This window comes from Scyliorhinus torazame, chromosome 3 (assembly GCF_047496885.1).
Source record: "Scyliorhinus torazame isolate Kashiwa2021f chromosome 3, sScyTor2.1, whole genome shotgun sequence".
Classification (NCBI taxonomy): domain Eukaryota; kingdom Metazoa; phylum Chordata; class Chondrichthyes; order Carcharhiniformes; family Scyliorhinidae; genus Scyliorhinus; species Scyliorhinus torazame.
The window spans coordinates 318,418,210-318,435,095 of record NC_092709.1 but is presented as its reverse complement, the minus strand read 5'-3'; the positions used below and the strand labels follow the sequence as shown (position 1 = coordinate 318,435,095).

The following is a 16,886-nucleotide window of genomic DNA, read 5'->3' as shown; positions in this document are numbered from 1 at the left end:
TCAGGAGCAACCAGATACTGATCGCCATCCCGAGCCTGGCCTCGCCCGGCACCGCCACAAAGAAAAAGAAAGATTGGAGACTTGTCTCCAAGGATGCCTGTGCTACCCCTGTCCTTGCACCCCTCCAAAGCTTAACCAGTTCGGTCCCATAAAGGACACATCCCTTCTCCCCTGCACACCAACAAACTGTCCAATACACAAACCAACAACAGGATCAATACCGCACACCACAACAGGGGAGGAGAAGACAAACAAAGTGACCCTCCCACGCAACACACCATTTACCACCAAATAATTGGTATTCAGACCGGCCTCCATCGTGACCTCCCTGGGCAAATGTCCCATAAGTATTTTTCACCACTCTATTAACCTGCCCTTCTGCATTCAGAGATCTATGGATCAACACGCCATGGTCCCTTTGTTCCTCAGAACTTCCCAGTGACAGGTTGTGCATCGAATACTTCCGTGTCACATTACTCCTTCCAAAGTGTATCACCTCACATTTTTCAGGGTAAATTCCAACGTCCTACCCGTTGACCATCCCGTCTATATCTTCCTGTAACCCAAAACACTCAACCTCACTGTTTTTTTGAGTTTTTATTGAGTTTTAATATTTTATATCCAACAAATTATAAATGACACATTATCAGAAAAATAATGTGCAAAAACATGTAGATTTACAAGCAAGCATCTTCGTAACGGCTGTGGCCTTGACCCCCCCATTAACCGGCATGCATATTTACAGTCCCCAATATGACCAAGACACATATTTACAGGCACACAGTACTCAATCAATATACAATTTGGTTTGGGACTTAACTTGCTATCAGACCGGTCCCTTGGGGCTTTGCCTCTGCTGCTCGTACCTCACGTTCCTTTTGGTTTCCACATCCTATGGAAGCCTTCTCCCAAACCGCGGATGGTGAATTTTATTTAATTTTATCCAGCCCGGGAAATTCCGCCAGGTTCGACAGCCAGTCTGCAGATTTGGGCGGTGCTGCCTATCACCAGCCGAGCAGAATTCTCCGGCGGGCAATCAAGGAGGCAAAGGCCAGGGCGTCACCCCATTCCCCCCATAATGAGTTCTGGCTGATCTGAAACCCCGAAGACCATCACTTTTGGGCATGGTTCCACCCTCACTCCCACAAACCTGGACATGGCCTCAAAGAAGCACATCCGATACCCGACAGTCTGAGGCAAGCCCAGAACAAACATTTGCATGTAGTTGGTGAAGCTTCCCTGGCACCGTTAATATTTGCCCTCCACATCCGGAAAGAACCTGTTCATTCGAGTTCAGGTTGGGTGCGCTCTGTGCACCACCTTGAACCGCGTTAGGCCCAACCTCAATCTGAACCACCCGGCCAATCTTTGTGTCATCCGCAAACATACTGATCCTACCCCCACCATAGTCATCTATGTTGTTACATAAATGACGAATAATAGGGGAGCCACCTTGCGGTACACCATTGTGCACTGGCTTCCAGCCACTAAAGCAGCCGTCTGTCATCACCCTCTGTCTCCTACAACTAAGCCAATTTTGGATCCACCATATCAAATTCCCCTTGTACCTTGTTCATTTGCCTTCTTTATAAGTATCCTATGTGGAACCTTGTCAAAGGCTTTGCTGAATCCATGCACTACTCTCATCTACACACCTTGATCAAATTTGTTAACCTTGACCTCCCTCTGATAAAGCCATGCTGACTTTTCTTGATCACAGATCAGCTACAGACCAGACGTGAAACTCACTGGTCTGCAGCTCCCTAGCTTATCTCTACAACCCTTCTTAAGGAGTGGAACCACATTAACTGTTCTCCATCCTGTGGTACCTCCCCCCTGGCCAGAGAGGAATGAAAAGTGTGGGTCAGAGCCCTGCAATCTCCTCCCTCATCTCCCACAGCAGCATGGGCACAATTCATCCGGACCCGGAGATTTGTTCACTGTTAAGCCCATCAATACCTCCAATACCTTGTTACTCCCTTTATCAATTTGCTCAAGAACCTCACAGTCTCTCTCTCTGAATTCAATACAGACATCCTCTTCTCTTGGGTGAAGATGTGAAGTATTCGTTCAACACTCTACCAATGTCCTCTGGCTCTACACACAAATTGCCCCTTGGTCCCTAACGGTCCTACTCTTTCCCTGGTTATCCTCTTCCCATTGTAAAATTATGGAATATATTGGTATTTTGCCTACTTTTACCTGCCAGAGTTTTTTTTCATATCCCCTCTTTACTCTCCTAATTGCTTTCTTAAGCTACATCCTGCACTTTCTGTACTCCACTAATGCCACCGCTGATTTTCTCCCCTTGTACTTGCTAAAAGTCTCTTTTCCTTCTCATCGTATCCTGAATATCTCTGGCATCCATGGTTCTCTGGGCTTGTTGCTCCTTTCTATCATCAGACAGAAAACCTGTTGAGACTGGACCCTCCCCATTTCCTTTTAGAACCCCCCTCCCCGCACTGCTCTCCTGTATATTCCCCCACAACTACCCCTTCCCAGTCTAGCTTAGCCAGATCCTGTCTTATTTTACTAAAATCCGCTCTCCCCCAATTGAAAACCTTCTTTTGCAACTTCTTTTGCCTATTTCTTTTCCTATTACAAGCTTAAATTGTGCCATGTTGTGGTCACTATCACTAAAATGCTCGCCCATCAACACATCAACTACCTCTTCGGCTTCATCCCCAAAATTAGGTCCAGCACTGCACCGTTTCTTGTTGAACTCTGCACATCTTGACATAAAAAGTTCTCCTGTATACATTTTAAGAATTCCACTCCATCTAAGCCCTTAACACGATGACTACCCCAATTAATGTTGGGAAAACTGAAATCACGTAATAAAGTGACCCGGGAGCAATAGGTCAGAAGGTGAGAGCATTGAGGGAGAACTAGGGAATAGGGACAGTGTGGCTCTGAGGCAGAGCAGACAGGGAGAAGTTGCTGAACACAGGGGGTCTGGTGGCCTGAAGTGCATATGTTTTAATGCAAGAAGTATTACGGGTAAGGCAGATGAACTTAGAGCTTGGATTAGTACTTGGAACTGTGATGTTGTTGCCATTACAGAGACCTGGTTGAGGGAATGGCAGGATTGGCAGCTAAACGTTCCAGGATTTAGATGTTTCAGGCGGGATAGAGGGGGATGTAAAAGGGGAGGCGGAGTTGCGCTACTGGTTCGGGAGAATATCACAGCTGTACTGCGGGAGGACACCTCAGAGGGCAGTGAGGCTATATGGGTAGAGATCAGGAATAAGAAGGGTGCAGTCACAATGTTGGGGGTTTACTACAGGCCTCCCAACAGCCAGCGGGAGATAGAGGAGCAGATAGGTAGACAGATTTTGGAAAAGAGTAAAAACAACAGGGTTGTGGTGATGGGAGACTTCAACTTCCCCAATATTGACTGGGACTCACTTAGTGCCAGGGGCTTAGACGGGGCGGAGTTTGTAAGGAGCATCCAGGAGGGCTTCTTAAAACAATATGTAGACAGTCCAACTAGGGAAGGGGCGGTACTGGACCTGGTATTGGGGAATGAGCCCGGCCAGGTGGTAGATGTTTCAGTAGGGGAGCATTTCGGTAACAGTGACCACAATTCAGTAAGTTTTAAAGTACTGGTGGACAAGGATAAGAGTGGTCCTAGGATGAATGTGCTAAATTGGGGGAAGGCTAATTATAACAATATTAGGCGGGAACTGAAGAACATAGATTGGGGGCGGATGTTTGAGGGCAAATCAACATCTGACATGTGGGAGGCTTTCAAGTGGCAGTTGAAAGGAATTCGGGACCGGCATGTTCCTGTGAGGAAGAAGGATAAATACGGCAATTTTCGGGAACCTTGGATGACGAGAGATATTGTAGGCATCGTCAAAAAGAAAAAGGAGGCATTTGTCAGGGCTAAAAGGCTGGGAACAGACGAAGCCTGCGTGGAATATAAGGAAAGTAGGAAGGAACTTAGGCAAGGAGTCAGGAGGGCTAGAAGGGGTCACGAAAAGTCATTGGCAAATAGGGTTAAGGAAAATCCCAAGGCTTTTTACACGTACATAAAAAGCAAGAAGGTAGCCAGGGAAAGGGTTGGCCCACTGAAGGATAAGCAAGGGAATCTATGTGTGGAGCCAGAGGAAATGGGCGAGGTACTAAATGAATACTTTGCATCAGTATTCACCAAAGAGAAGAAATTGGTAGATGTTGAGTCTGGAGAAGGGTGTGTAGATAGCCTGGGTCACATTGAGATCCAAAAAGACGAGGTGTTGGGTGTCTTAAAAAATATTAAGGTAGAAAAGTCCCCAGGGCCTGATGGGATCTACCCCAGAATACTGAAGGAGGCTGGAGAGGAAATTGCTGAGGCCTTGACAGAAATCTTTGGATCCTCGCTATCTTCAGGGAATGTCCCGGAGGACTGGAGAATAGCCAATGTGGTTCCTCTGTTTAAGAAGGGTAGCAAGGATAATCCCGGGAACTACAGGCCCGTGAGCCTTACTTCAGTGGTAGGGAAATTACTGGAGAGAATTCTTCGAGACAGGATCTACTCCCATTTGGAAGCAAATGGACGTATTAGTGAGAGGCAGCACGGTTTTGTGAAGGGAAGGTCTGTCTCACTAACTTGATAGAGTTTTTAGAGGAGGTCACTAAGATGATTGATGCAGGTAGGGCAGTGGATGTTGTCTATATGGACTTCAGTAAGGCCTTTGACAAGGTCCCTCATGGTAGACCAGTACAAAAGGTGAAGTCACACGGGATCAGGGGTGAGCTGGCAAGGTGGATACAGAACTGGCTAGGCCATAGAAGGCAGAGTAGCAGCAATGGAAGGATGCTTTTCTAATTGGAGGGCTGTGACCAGTGGTGTTCCACAGGGATCAGTGCTGATACCTTTGCTCTTTGTAGTATATATAAATGATTTGGAGGAAAATGTAACTAGTCTGATTAGTAAGTTTGCAGACGACACAAAGGCTGGTGGAATTGCGGATAGCGATGAGGACTGTCGGAGGATACAGCAGGATTTAGATTGTTTGGAGACTTGGGCGGAGAGATGGCAGATGGAGTTTAATCCGGACAAAGGTGAGGTAATGCATTTTGGAAGGTCTAATGCAGGTAGGGAATATACAGTGAATGGTAGAACCCTCAAGAGTATTGAAAGTCAAAGAGATCTAGGAGTACAGGTCCACAGGTCATTGAAAGGGGCAACACAGGTGGAGAAGGTAGTCAAGAAGGCATACAGGCATGCTTGCCTTCATTGGCCGTGGCATTGAGTATAAGAATTGGCAAGTCATGTTGCAGCTGTATAGAACCTTAGTTAGGCCACACTTGGAGTATAGTGTTCAATTCTGGTCACCACACTGCCAGAAGGATGTGGAGGCTTTAGAGAGGGTGCAGAAGAGATTTACCGGAATGTTGCCTGGTATGGAGGGCATTAGCTATGAGGAGCGGTTGAATAAACTCGGTTTGTTCTCACTGGAACGAAGGAGGTTGAGGGGAGACCTGATAGAGGTATACAAAATTATGAGGGGCATAGACAGAGTGGATAGTCAGAGGCTTTTCCCCAGGGTCGAGGGGTCAATTACTGGGGGCATAGAGTAGATGTACGAGGCAAGTTTTTTACGCAGAGGGTAGTGGGTGCCTGGAACTCGCTACCGGAGGAGGTGGTGGAAGCAGGGACGATAGTGACATTTAAGGGGCATCTTGACAAATACATGAATAGGATGGGAATAGAGGGATACGGACCCAGGAAGTGTAGAAGATTGTAGTTTAGTTGGGCAGCATGGTCGGCACGGGCTTGGAGGGCCGAAGGGCCTGTTCCTGTGCTGTACATTTCTTTGTTCTTTGTTCTTTGTTCTATTACTGTTGTTTTACATAGCTCTGCTAATTGCACACATATTTACTACTCCATTTCCCACTATCTTGGGGTTTATAATAAACACCTAACAATGCGACTGTCCTTTTTTTATTCCTAACTCCCACCCACAACGCTTCATTTGATGCCACCTCCAAGATATCAACTCTCCTTACCGCAGTAACTGACTCCTTAACTAATAATGCAATACCTCCTCCTCTTTTACCCCCTCCACTGTCTCACCTGATGATTCTATATCCCGGGTTGTTGTGCTGCTAGTCTGGTTCCTCCCTGAATCATGTCTCCATGATGGTTACTGTATCACAATTCCACGTGCCTATCCTCGCCCATAGCTCATCCATTTTACCTGCAATATTCCTGGCATTAAAGTAGAGGCCATCCAGCCTCGCCTTACTCCCTTGAAAATTAATACTGCTGTCTTCCCTCTGACTTAATAGCTTATTTTTTTATTTGTTCATGGGATGAGGGCTGGCTCGGTCAGCATTTATTGCCCATCCCTGAGAGCATTTAAGAGTCAACCACATTGCTGTGGATCAGGAGTCACATAATAATAATAATAATAATCGCTTATTGTCACAAGTAGGCTTCAATGAAGTTACTGTGAAAAGCCCCTAGTCGCCACATTCTGGCGCCTGTTCGGGGAGGCCGGTCTGGTGTCATGCGAGAGTACCTTTAAGAAATGAGTGTTTATAAATGGGTATGTATGTCAGTATCTGTCGTGAGAGTACCTTTAAGAAATGGGTGTTTATTACTGCAGTGATGTCAGCGAGTGGGTGGAGCTGGGCTTTCTGTCAGCTTTTTACTTTCGTTTTAGGATGTTTGCTGTAGGGTGTGTTTTAGTTTCATTTTCAGTGTTGGAGCTGAAGCCAGACCAAGCAGGTGTACTGCTGTTCTCTCTGCCATCAAAAGACTATCTCTTGATCATTTGGTGAATTCAGAATTATAAATGTTCTCAGTAGTGAATGTAAACCTAATGTGCTTCTGTTGAAAGGTGTTTCTTCTGTCTTCTGGATGTTGTTTGGGATGCTTAAAGGATTACTTAGTGTTGTAGTCTTTGGGGGTTGTATTTGAATTAATGGTTGCTAAGATGTTCACTGTATGTTTCAAAAAGGTTAACTTGAATTCATAGAATAAACATTCTTTTGCTTTAAAAAATACTTTTCCATTTCTGCTCTACCACACCTGTAGAGTGTGCCATGTGCTCCCCATACCACAATCTATTAAAAGTTGTAGGTCAGGGGAACTCCATGATAAACTTTGGGGTTCTCTAAACCCTGGCCCATAACCAATTGGGGGCTCGTCCGGGATAAAAGTCTATCTATTGGATTGGCTTAGTGAACTTAAAGACAGTGAGGGGTGAGCATATTGTGGTTGCTTTTCAGGTGTGGTATTTTAGTTTAAGTAGGGAGTGTGTTGTGGACAATGGCTCTTTCAGAGGCTCAGAAGTTTTTGGGGGTGGAGACGGTCACACGCAGTACCTTACGGACAGAGACTAAAAGCAGACTGTTAGATTTGGCAAAAACATTGCAGTTAACATTACCTGACAAAATGTGAAAAGATGAGGTAATTATGGTCGTGGCTAAGCACTTAAAGTTGCCTGAGATACATTTTGACTCATTGGAAATGCCAAAAATTCAGTTACAAATTAAACAGATGGAACATGAGAAAGAATTAAAGCAGCTTGAATACAAAAGAGAGAAAGAAGAAAAAGAAAGAGAGAGAGAAAGAGGAAAAAGAAAGAGCAAGAGAGAGAGAGGAAAAAGAGATAGAAGAAAGGAAAACAGAAAGAATAGCCCTAGCAGAACAAAAAGAAAGAGAATGGGAGATACAGATCAGGGAAAAGGATAAAGAGAGAGAGAATTTGAACTTCAGAAAATGGCCATGAAACATGACAGTCAGTTAAAATTGGCAGGCGTAAAGGGAAACATACAGTTGGTGGATAATGATGAGGATAGTGAGAAAGAGCATCATAGTCGAAGGGTTGGTGGGGATCTATTTAAATATATCCAAGTATTGCCAAGGTTTGATGAGAAGAAGTTAGAAGCCTTTTTCATTTCATTTGAGAAGGTAGCTAAACAAATGAAATGGCCACAGGAGATGTGGGTATTACTGATTTAAACAAAGCTGATAGGTAGAGCTAGTGAAGTGTTTGCATCACTACCGGAGGAGGTATCTGGGACGTATGAGGTGAAAAAAATCCATCTTAAGTGCATATGAACTGGTGCCTGAAGCCTACAGACAAAGGTTATAAATTTAAGGAAAGAATTTGGTCAAACATACATGGAGTTTGAAAGTATCAGAGTAATTTTGATAGGTGGATAAGGGCTTTGAAAATAGACCAAACGCATGAAGCTCTCAGAGAAATTATACTTTTGGAGGAGTTTAAAAATTCAATTCCTGATGTAGTGAGAATTCATGTGGAAAAGCAGAGGGTTAAAACTGCGAGATTAGCAGCAGAAATGGCAGATGATTATGAATTTGTTCATAAATCAAAGCTTGCTTTCCGACATCAGCTTCAGCCTGTGAGGGATAGAAACTGGGGACATGAGAAATACTCAAGTGGTAAAGCTAAAGGTGATCTGATGGGAGATAATAAGGAGAGTGCACTTCAGATTAAAAAAGAAATCCAGGAGGGTGGAAAAGAAATGAAAAGTTTCAAATGTTTTCACTGTAATAAACTAGACCATGTAAAGTCACAGTGTTGGTGGTTGAAGAAAAGCACTGGGAAGGCTGATGTGGTAAAACAGGATAAGACAGTGGGGTTTGTTAAAGTGGTGAAGGAAAGCCCAAATGAAGTGAAGGAGGTGCATAAGATTGTACAGCCTGATCAAGAGGTGATTGATAAGAAGGTGCCAGATGTCTTTAAAGAATTTACTTGTGTGGGTAAAGTTTACTCGTGTGTATCAGGAGGAACAGGTAAAGATGAGATTTTAAAATCATCTATTTTAAGAGATACGGGAGCTAGTCAATCTTTAATGGTAAGAGATGAGGAATTATGATGGGCAGCACGGTAGCATGGTGATTAGCACAATTGCTTCACAGCTCCAGGGTCTCAGGTTCGATTCCCGGCTTGGGTCACTGTCTGTGTGGAGTCTGCACGTTCTTCCCGTGTGTGTGTGGGTTTCCTCCGGGTGCTCTGGTTTCCTCCCACAGTCCAAAGATGTGCAGGTTAGGTGGATTGGCCCTGATAAATTGCCCTTAGTGTTGGGTGGGGTTACTGGGTTATGGGGATAGGGTGGAGGTGTTGACCTTGGGTAGGGTGCTCTTTCCAAGAGCCGGTGCAGACTCGATGGGCTGAATGGCCTCCTTCTGCACTGTAAATTCTATGATATTCTATGATATTTTATGTAGTTTGGGAAGAATGTTGCCAGACCAGAAAATGTGGAATTCAGGGTGAGAGGAGTAGTGTTCCATTATATAAGGGAAGGTTGGAAAGTCCAGTGAAGAGTAGTGAAGTGGTAGTAAGAGTAATAGAGAAAGTATCTTGTCCAGGAATACAGTTTATCTTGGGTAATGATACAGCTGGATCGCAGGTGGGAGTGATGCCTACTGTTGTTGATAAGCCAGTGGAAAATCAGACAACTGAAGTATTGAAGGTCGAATATCCTGGGAGTTTTCCGGATTGTGTAGTGACAAGGTCGCAAAGTCACAGGGTAAGACAAGAGGATAAATCAAAGAGTGAAGATGACATTGAAGTGCAATTATCAGAAACGATTTTTGATCAGATGGTTGAAAAAGAACAAGAACAGGTGGAGGATGAGGCGGATATTTTTAGTTTAGGAAAATTGGCAGAGTTACAACAAAAAGATATAGAAATAAAACAGATATATCAGAAAGCATATACGGAAGAGGAATCTGAGTGTATACAAGAGTGTTATTGCCGTAAAAGTGATGTCTTGATGAGAAAATGGAGACCTTTACATATGCATGCGAATGACAAGTGGGCAGAAGTTCATCAAGTAGTATTGCCGGTAGGGTATAGAAAGGAGGTGTTGCAAGTTGCACATGAGGTCATTTGAGAAAAAGGAAAACGCAAGCTAAAATCCAGAAGCATTTTTATTGGCCAGGACTACATAAAGATGTAGTTAAATTTTGTCAATCATGTCACACATAGCACAGAACAGGCCCTTCGGCCCACGATGTTGTGCCGAACCTTTGTCCTAGATTAATCATAGATTATCACTGAATTTACAGTGCAGAAGGAGGCCATTCGGCCCTTTGAGTCTGCACCGGCTCTTGGAAAGAGCACCCTACCCAAACTCAACACCTCCACCCAACACCAAGGGCAATTTTGGACACTAAGGGCAATTTATCATGGCCAATCCACCTAACCTGCACATCTTTGGACTGTGGGAGGAAACCGGAGCACCTGGAGGAAACCCACGCAGACACGGGGAGGATGTGCAGACTCCGCACAGACAGTGATCCAAGCCGGAATCGAACCTGGGACCCTGGAGCTGTGAAGCAATTGTGCTATCCACAATGCTACCGTGCTGCCCTTAAGAACAAATAAATCTACACTATATCATTTTACCGTAATCCATGTAACCTATCCAATAGCTGCTTGAAGGTCCCTAATGTTTCCGACTCAACTACTTCCACAGGTAGTGCATTCCATGCCCCCACTACTCTCTGGGTAAAGAACCTACCTCTGATATCCCTCCTATATCTTCCACCTTTCACCTTAAATTTATTCTGATACTAATAAAGCCTCAGTTTGGATTAAACTTCGTCTCCAGTCAAATTGATCGTGCCTCAATTTATTATCAGATTCAGAAGATGGACCTCCTTATTAAACCAGATCACCTGCAGCTGGATCCACATTCAAGCGACGCCAGAAAGGACTTCCAGCACTTGCTAGCTTGTTTTGAAGCGTATATCAATGCGGCGCCGACCCCTGTTCCAGAGGCTCAGAAGATTCAGATATTGTACTCCAGGCTCAGCTCCAGTCTTCCCACTGATCCACTCAGAGAAAATTATGAACAGAAGACGAACACGCTCTTCCCCAGGCACGCGCTCGCAACTCGTGCTCAACTACCTAGTGAGTCAATCGAGGACTTCTGGAGGGCCCTGATTCCACTAGTTCGGGACTGTGACTGCCAGGACATTACATGTCAAGTGATAGGGAAACCTCAAGCAGTGATAAAACCAGCACCCTTATAACCCATCCCAGCATTTGAGGAACCTTTTACAAGGGTCCTAATTGATTGTGTAGGACCGCTTCCTAAAACAAAAAGTGGTAATCAATATCTTTTGACTATAATGGATGTGTCTACTAGGTTTCCAGAGGCCATTCCAGTACGTAATATTACAGCTAAAAGGATTGTGGAGGAGTTACTTCAATTCTTTACTAGATATGGACTACCCACAGAAATACAATCGGATCAAGGATCAAATTTTACCTCAAAGTTATTCAAAGAAGTTATGGATAGCTTAGGAATAAACAATTTAAATCAACTGCCTACCATCCAGAATTGCAGGGAGCGTTAGAAAGGTGGCATCAGACATTAAAGACAATGTTGAGGGCTTATTGTCAAGATTATCCAGAGGATTGGGATAAAGGAATTCCATTCGTACTGTTTGCAATTAGGGATGCACCTAATGAACCAACCAAATTTAGTCCTTTTGAACTAATTTTTGGTCATGAAGTAAGAGGACCACTTAAATTAATTAAGGAAAAAATGGTGAGTGAGAAATCAGAAATTACATTCTTGGATTACATGTCAATTTTAGGGAACGATTAAATAAAGCAGGTGAATTGGCTAGACAACATTTAAAAGTTGCACAAAATGTGATGAAACAGGTAGCGGACAAGAAATCCAAAGTTCATAGTTTTTCCAGTGGAGATAAAGTTTTAGTGTTTTACCAGTGGTAGGTGAACCTTTAAAAGCTAGGTTTTGTGGACCTTATCAGATTGAAAGGAAATTAAGTGAGGTGAATTATGTGGTAAAAACACCAGATAGAAGGAAGACTCACCGAGTGTGTCATGTGAATATGCTTAACAGGTACTTTGAAAGGGAAGGAGAGAAAAAGGAGGAGGTTTTAATGATTCTAACTCAAAGTGACGAACCAAATCCAGATGACTGGGAATTTGGCATACCTCAAATTAAATTGGAAAATGAGGATGTCTTGATATCACATGGGCAAGTGTGTGGAGATAAATTGGGAAGTACTAAAATGGCTATACATGATGTAGATGTGGGAAAGGCTGTTCCAATCAAACAACATCCATATAGACTTAACCCTTTAAAATTGGCACAGGTTAACAAAGGGATTGAGAGTATGCTTAAAAATGGCATAATTGAAGTGGTTTGCAGCCAATGGAGCTCATCCAAAGTGATGGTACCTAAACCAGACGGTACCCAACGGTGGTGTATGGACTATAGAAAGGTTAATGCAGTTACAAGAATGGACTCTTATCCTATCCCACGTTTGGAGGATTGCATTGAGAAGGTGGGACAATCATCTTTTATTTCTAAACTGGATTTACTTAAAGGTTACTGGCAGGTACCTTTATCCGAAAGGGCAAAGGAGATTTCAGCTTTTGTGACTCCAGATGGTATATACCAATTCAAAGTTATGCCATTTGGCATGAAAAACGCCCCAGCCACATTTCAACGGTTAACTAACAAAGTCGTTTCAAGATTACCTAATTGTGTGGTATACATCGACGATCTGGTAATTTTCAGCCAGACATGGAAAGAACATTTAAAACATCTGATGGAGTTATTCGATTGACTTCAGGAGGCGGGTTTGGTGATAAACATAGCCAAAAGTGAATTTGGAAAAGCCCAAGTCACTTTCCTTGGCCGTACAATTGGATAGGGTCGAATGGTCACACGGGATGTGAAGACAACAGTTATTGAGGAGTTTCCGATACTCTCAAGACGACGGGAAATAATGGGATTTCTTGGCATGAGTGGATTTGATCGAACATTTGTGAAAAAATCTTATCGTGCGATTACTCCACAGATGGACTTGCTGAAGAAAAGTTGAAAATTCCAGTGGACAGCGGACGTTCAACAGGCATTTGACTGCCTGAAAGCTGTGATAACCAATGCTTCTGTGTTGGAGAATTACAAGGGACTCGGTGATCAGATTGAACTAAAGTATCTGACTTTAAACAGATATGCCGAGGCGTAGAGAAATGGACGGATCGTGCAGAGATCTTCTTGTTCAAAAAGACTGTCAATTGAGAAGGATTTCAGTTGGAGGAAGAAAAACGGAAAAAAATGGACGATATTATTATACCTGTTTGCGTGTGTTGTTTTTTGAAATGAAAAAGGATAGCTACTGTGTGCATTTGTTGAAGGATAGTGAAAAGGTGAAAAATGAAACCGCGATAGTTTCCTACAACAGTATGTAATGGAACCTATGAGGGAACAAATGGTCCTAGATCTGGTCTTGTGTAATGAGACAGTATTGATTAATGATCTCATAGTTAGGGATCCTCTCGGAAGGAGCGATCATAATATGGTGTAATTTAAAATACAGATGGAAGGTGTGAAGGTAAAATCAAACACTAGTGTTTTGTGCTTAAACAAAGGAGATTACAATGGGATGAGAGAAGAGCTAGCTCAGGTAGACTGGGAGCAAAGACTTTATGGTGAAACAGTTGAGGAACAGTGGCGAACCTTCCAAACGATTTTTCACAGTGCTCAGCAAAGGTTTATACCAACAAAAAGGAAGAACGGTAAAAAGAGGGAATATCGACCGTGGATATCTCAGGAAATAAGGGAGAGTATCAAATTGAAGGAAAAAGCATACAAAGTGACAAAGATTAGTGGGAGACTAGAGGACTGGGAAATCTTTAGGGGCAACAGAAAGCTACTAAAAAAGCTATAAAGAAGAGTAAGATAGATTATGAGAGGAAACTTGCTCAGAATATAAAAACAGACAGTAAAAGTTTCTACAAATATATAAAACAAAAAAGAGTGGCTAAGGTAAATATTGGTCCTTTAGAGGATGAGAAGGGAGATTTAATAATGGGAGATAAGGAAATGGCTGAGGAACTGAACAGGATTTTTGGGTCGGTCTTCACAGTGGAAGACACAAATAACATGCCAGTGACTGATGGAAATGAGGCTATGACAGGTGAGGACCTTGAGATGATTGTTATCACAAAGGAAGTAGTGATGGGCAAGATAATGGGGCTAAAGGTAGACAAGACTCCTGGCCCTGATGGAATGCATCCCAGAGTGCTAAAAGAGATGGCAAGGGAAATTGCAAATGCACTAGCGATAATTTACCAAAATTCACTAGACTCTGGGGTGGTCCCGGCGGATTGGAAATTAGCAAACATGTTTAAAAAAGGAGGTAGGCAGAAAGCGGGTAATTATAGGCCAGTTAGCTTAATTTCGGTAGTAGGAAGATGCTGGAATCTATCATCAAGGAAGAAATAGCAAGGCATCTGGATGGAAATTGTCCCATTGGGCAGACACAGCATGGGTTCATAAATTAGTGGAATTTTCTGAGGGCATTACCAGTGCAGTAGATAACAGGGAGCCAATGGATGTGATATATCTGGATTTCCAGAAAGCTTTTGACAAGGTGCCACACAAAAGATTGCTGCATAAGATAAAGATGCATGGCATTACGGGTAAAGTAGTAGCATGGATAGAGGATTGGTTAATTAACAGAAAGCAAAGAGTGGGGATTAATGGGTGTTTCTCTGGTTGGCAATCAGTAGCTAGTGGTGTCCCTCAGGGATCAGTGTTGGGCCCACAATTGTTCACAATTTACACAGATGATTTGGAGTTGGGGACCAAGTGCAATGTGTCCAAGTTTGCAGACGACACTAAGATGAGTGGTGAAGCAAAAAGTGCAGAGGATACCGGAAGTCTGCAGAGGGATTTGGATAGGTTAAGTGAATGGCTCGGGTCTGGCAGATGGAATACAATGTTGACAAGTGTGAGGTTATCCATTAGCTTGCCCATCACTACCTCCTTAGTGATAACAATCCTCTCAAGGTCCTCACCTGTCATAGCCTCATTTCTATCAGTCACTGGCATGTTATTTGTGTCTTCCACTGTGAAGACCGACCCAAAAAACCTGTTCAGTTCCTCAGCCATTTCCTCATCTCCCATTATCTATTTTGGTAGGAATAATAGCAAAAGGGAATAGATAGGATAGATGCGGGCAGGTTGTTTCCACTGGCAGGTGAAAGCAGAAGTAGGGGGCATAGCCTCAAAATAAGGGGAAGTAGATTTAGGACTAAGTTTAGGAGGAACTTCTTCACCCAAAGGGTTGTGAATCTATGGAATTCCTTGCCCAGTGAAGCAGTAGAGGCTCCTTCATTAAATGTTTTTAAGATAAAGATAGATAGTTTTTTGAAGAATAAAGGGATTAAGGGTTATGGTGTTCGGGCCGGAATGTGGAGCTGAGTCCACAAAAGATCAGCCATGATCTCATTGAATGGCGGAGCAGGCTCGAGGGGCCAGATGGCCTACTCCTGCTCCTAGTTCTTATGTATGGTATTATTCCATAGGGGGGTGGTTTGGCTCACTTGGCTAGAGAGCTGGTTTGTGATGTAGAGCTCCGCCTTCTCAACCTTTCCCCTGGTCTGAGGTGTGGTGATCCTCAGGTTAAATCGCCACCAGTCAGCTCTCCCCCTCAAAGGGAAATGCAGCACATGAACATCTGGGACTATGGCAACTTTACCTGCTGGTGCGGGTAGAACTGCTGTAACTGGGCAGGTTAGATAAAAAGACAGACAAAATGGTGTAGAATTAAAGAAAGAGCTGGTCACAATGTTTTCCAGGCGTGCCTGAGGTAACAGTGCAGAATGGCTGGGAACGAATTTAACTTCTGAGGCACCCAGGTGTTGGCCATGCAACAAGATATGACATCAAAATAATTAGATACAAGACATGACATCAAAATAAATAGATACAAGATCATCTCTTGGATATAACGATCTTTAAGGGATTTGAGTGCTATTCCCCGTAAAACTTTCGTTTTGCTTTGCACGTTCTTCAATTCACAGCTGAGTTGAAAAGCATTCTTGTCCCCTTCAACACAGGACTGGGGGGGGGGGGGGGGGGGGGGGGGACTAAATCATCACGAACGCCGTGCGTGCAAAGAAAGAAAGATTACAGATTAGGAAGTCAAGGAGTCGATCCAGGAAGTGGCTGCAACATGGGTGCATTGCAAATTCACTTCCGAGATGGCCTATCTGTTTGGATTTAAAGTAGTCGCGTAGAAATAAAATGACTCAATGTCAATTGCAGGTTCTTGGTTGCAAACACGTTCTCCGCCTGCCTGCCCCTCTGAAGGGCAGCGAGGAGGGCGAAGCGAGAATTAAACTTCTGGCAGGTGGAGAATTATTTCATTAAACAAGCCCGGGGGGGGGGGGGGCGGTCTTGGGATGTCCCCTACACCTAAACAAAACAAACTCGCATTTGACCCCCTTCCCCGGGGATCTCACCGTGTTACACAAAGAGCGAGTGGCCCCCGAAAGGGTGAAACTAAAAGGCCAGACCTGGACTCTTGCAGTCTGCTCTCTGGGCTGCAACTGTCCGATGGCGCCCCAATCCTCTTGGAAAGTCACCTTTGATTTCAGGACTATGTTGGGATCCGCCTGGCCGCTGCTCCCGCACTCCTCCAGGCTCACACAGACAGACAGCTCACTGGGTTCCCATTCGCCTGCTGCCACATCAGTCACAGTCCAGGCCGCCTATTATTGTTCATACTGTAACTAAACACCCACAAGAATGAAGTTGGAGGTGGGGCTCCGGAAAGTCGCCTCCATATATGGAATGGTAGACCAGGAAAAGGTTCATCCCCGTCTGACTGAAAATCATCTGATCTCTCAGCCTGTCAAACACCTTTTTGTTGTTTTGATTCCAGGATTCCCGCATTTTGTTTTTCTTGCTGTTTTGCCAATTTTCAACCCTATTGCAAAGTTTCAGATTTCCATCCTCCAGACTTAAAGGATGCTCCCGGCAGAGAAGGGGGCCAAGCATATCCTTTCCAGAGGGTCGAGAAGAGATTCAGGATGGGTTCAGGATTGTAGGACTTCATTTCTCTGAGGAGATTGGAGCTT

At 43.9% G+C, this 16,886-nt stretch overlaps 1 protein-coding gene across 3 annotated transcripts in view; it reads right to left on the bottom strand.

The window, feature by feature from the left end:
* LOC140409267 (uncharacterized) overlaps positions 1-16,525 on the bottom strand; it is a 64,636-nt gene extending 48,111 nt beyond the window's left edge. For 2 of the 3 annotated variants that reach the window (XM_072497623.1, XM_072497622.1), the window contains exon 1: positions 16,323-16,524. The gene's annotated coding sequence lies outside the window, so the exon portion shown is untranslated. Of the gene's footprint in view, positions 1-16,322 lie in introns of all 3 variants that reach the window. The other variant, XM_072497626.1, reaches the window with a different exon arrangement.
* Between the last annotated feature and the right edge of the window lie 361 nt (positions 16,526-16,886).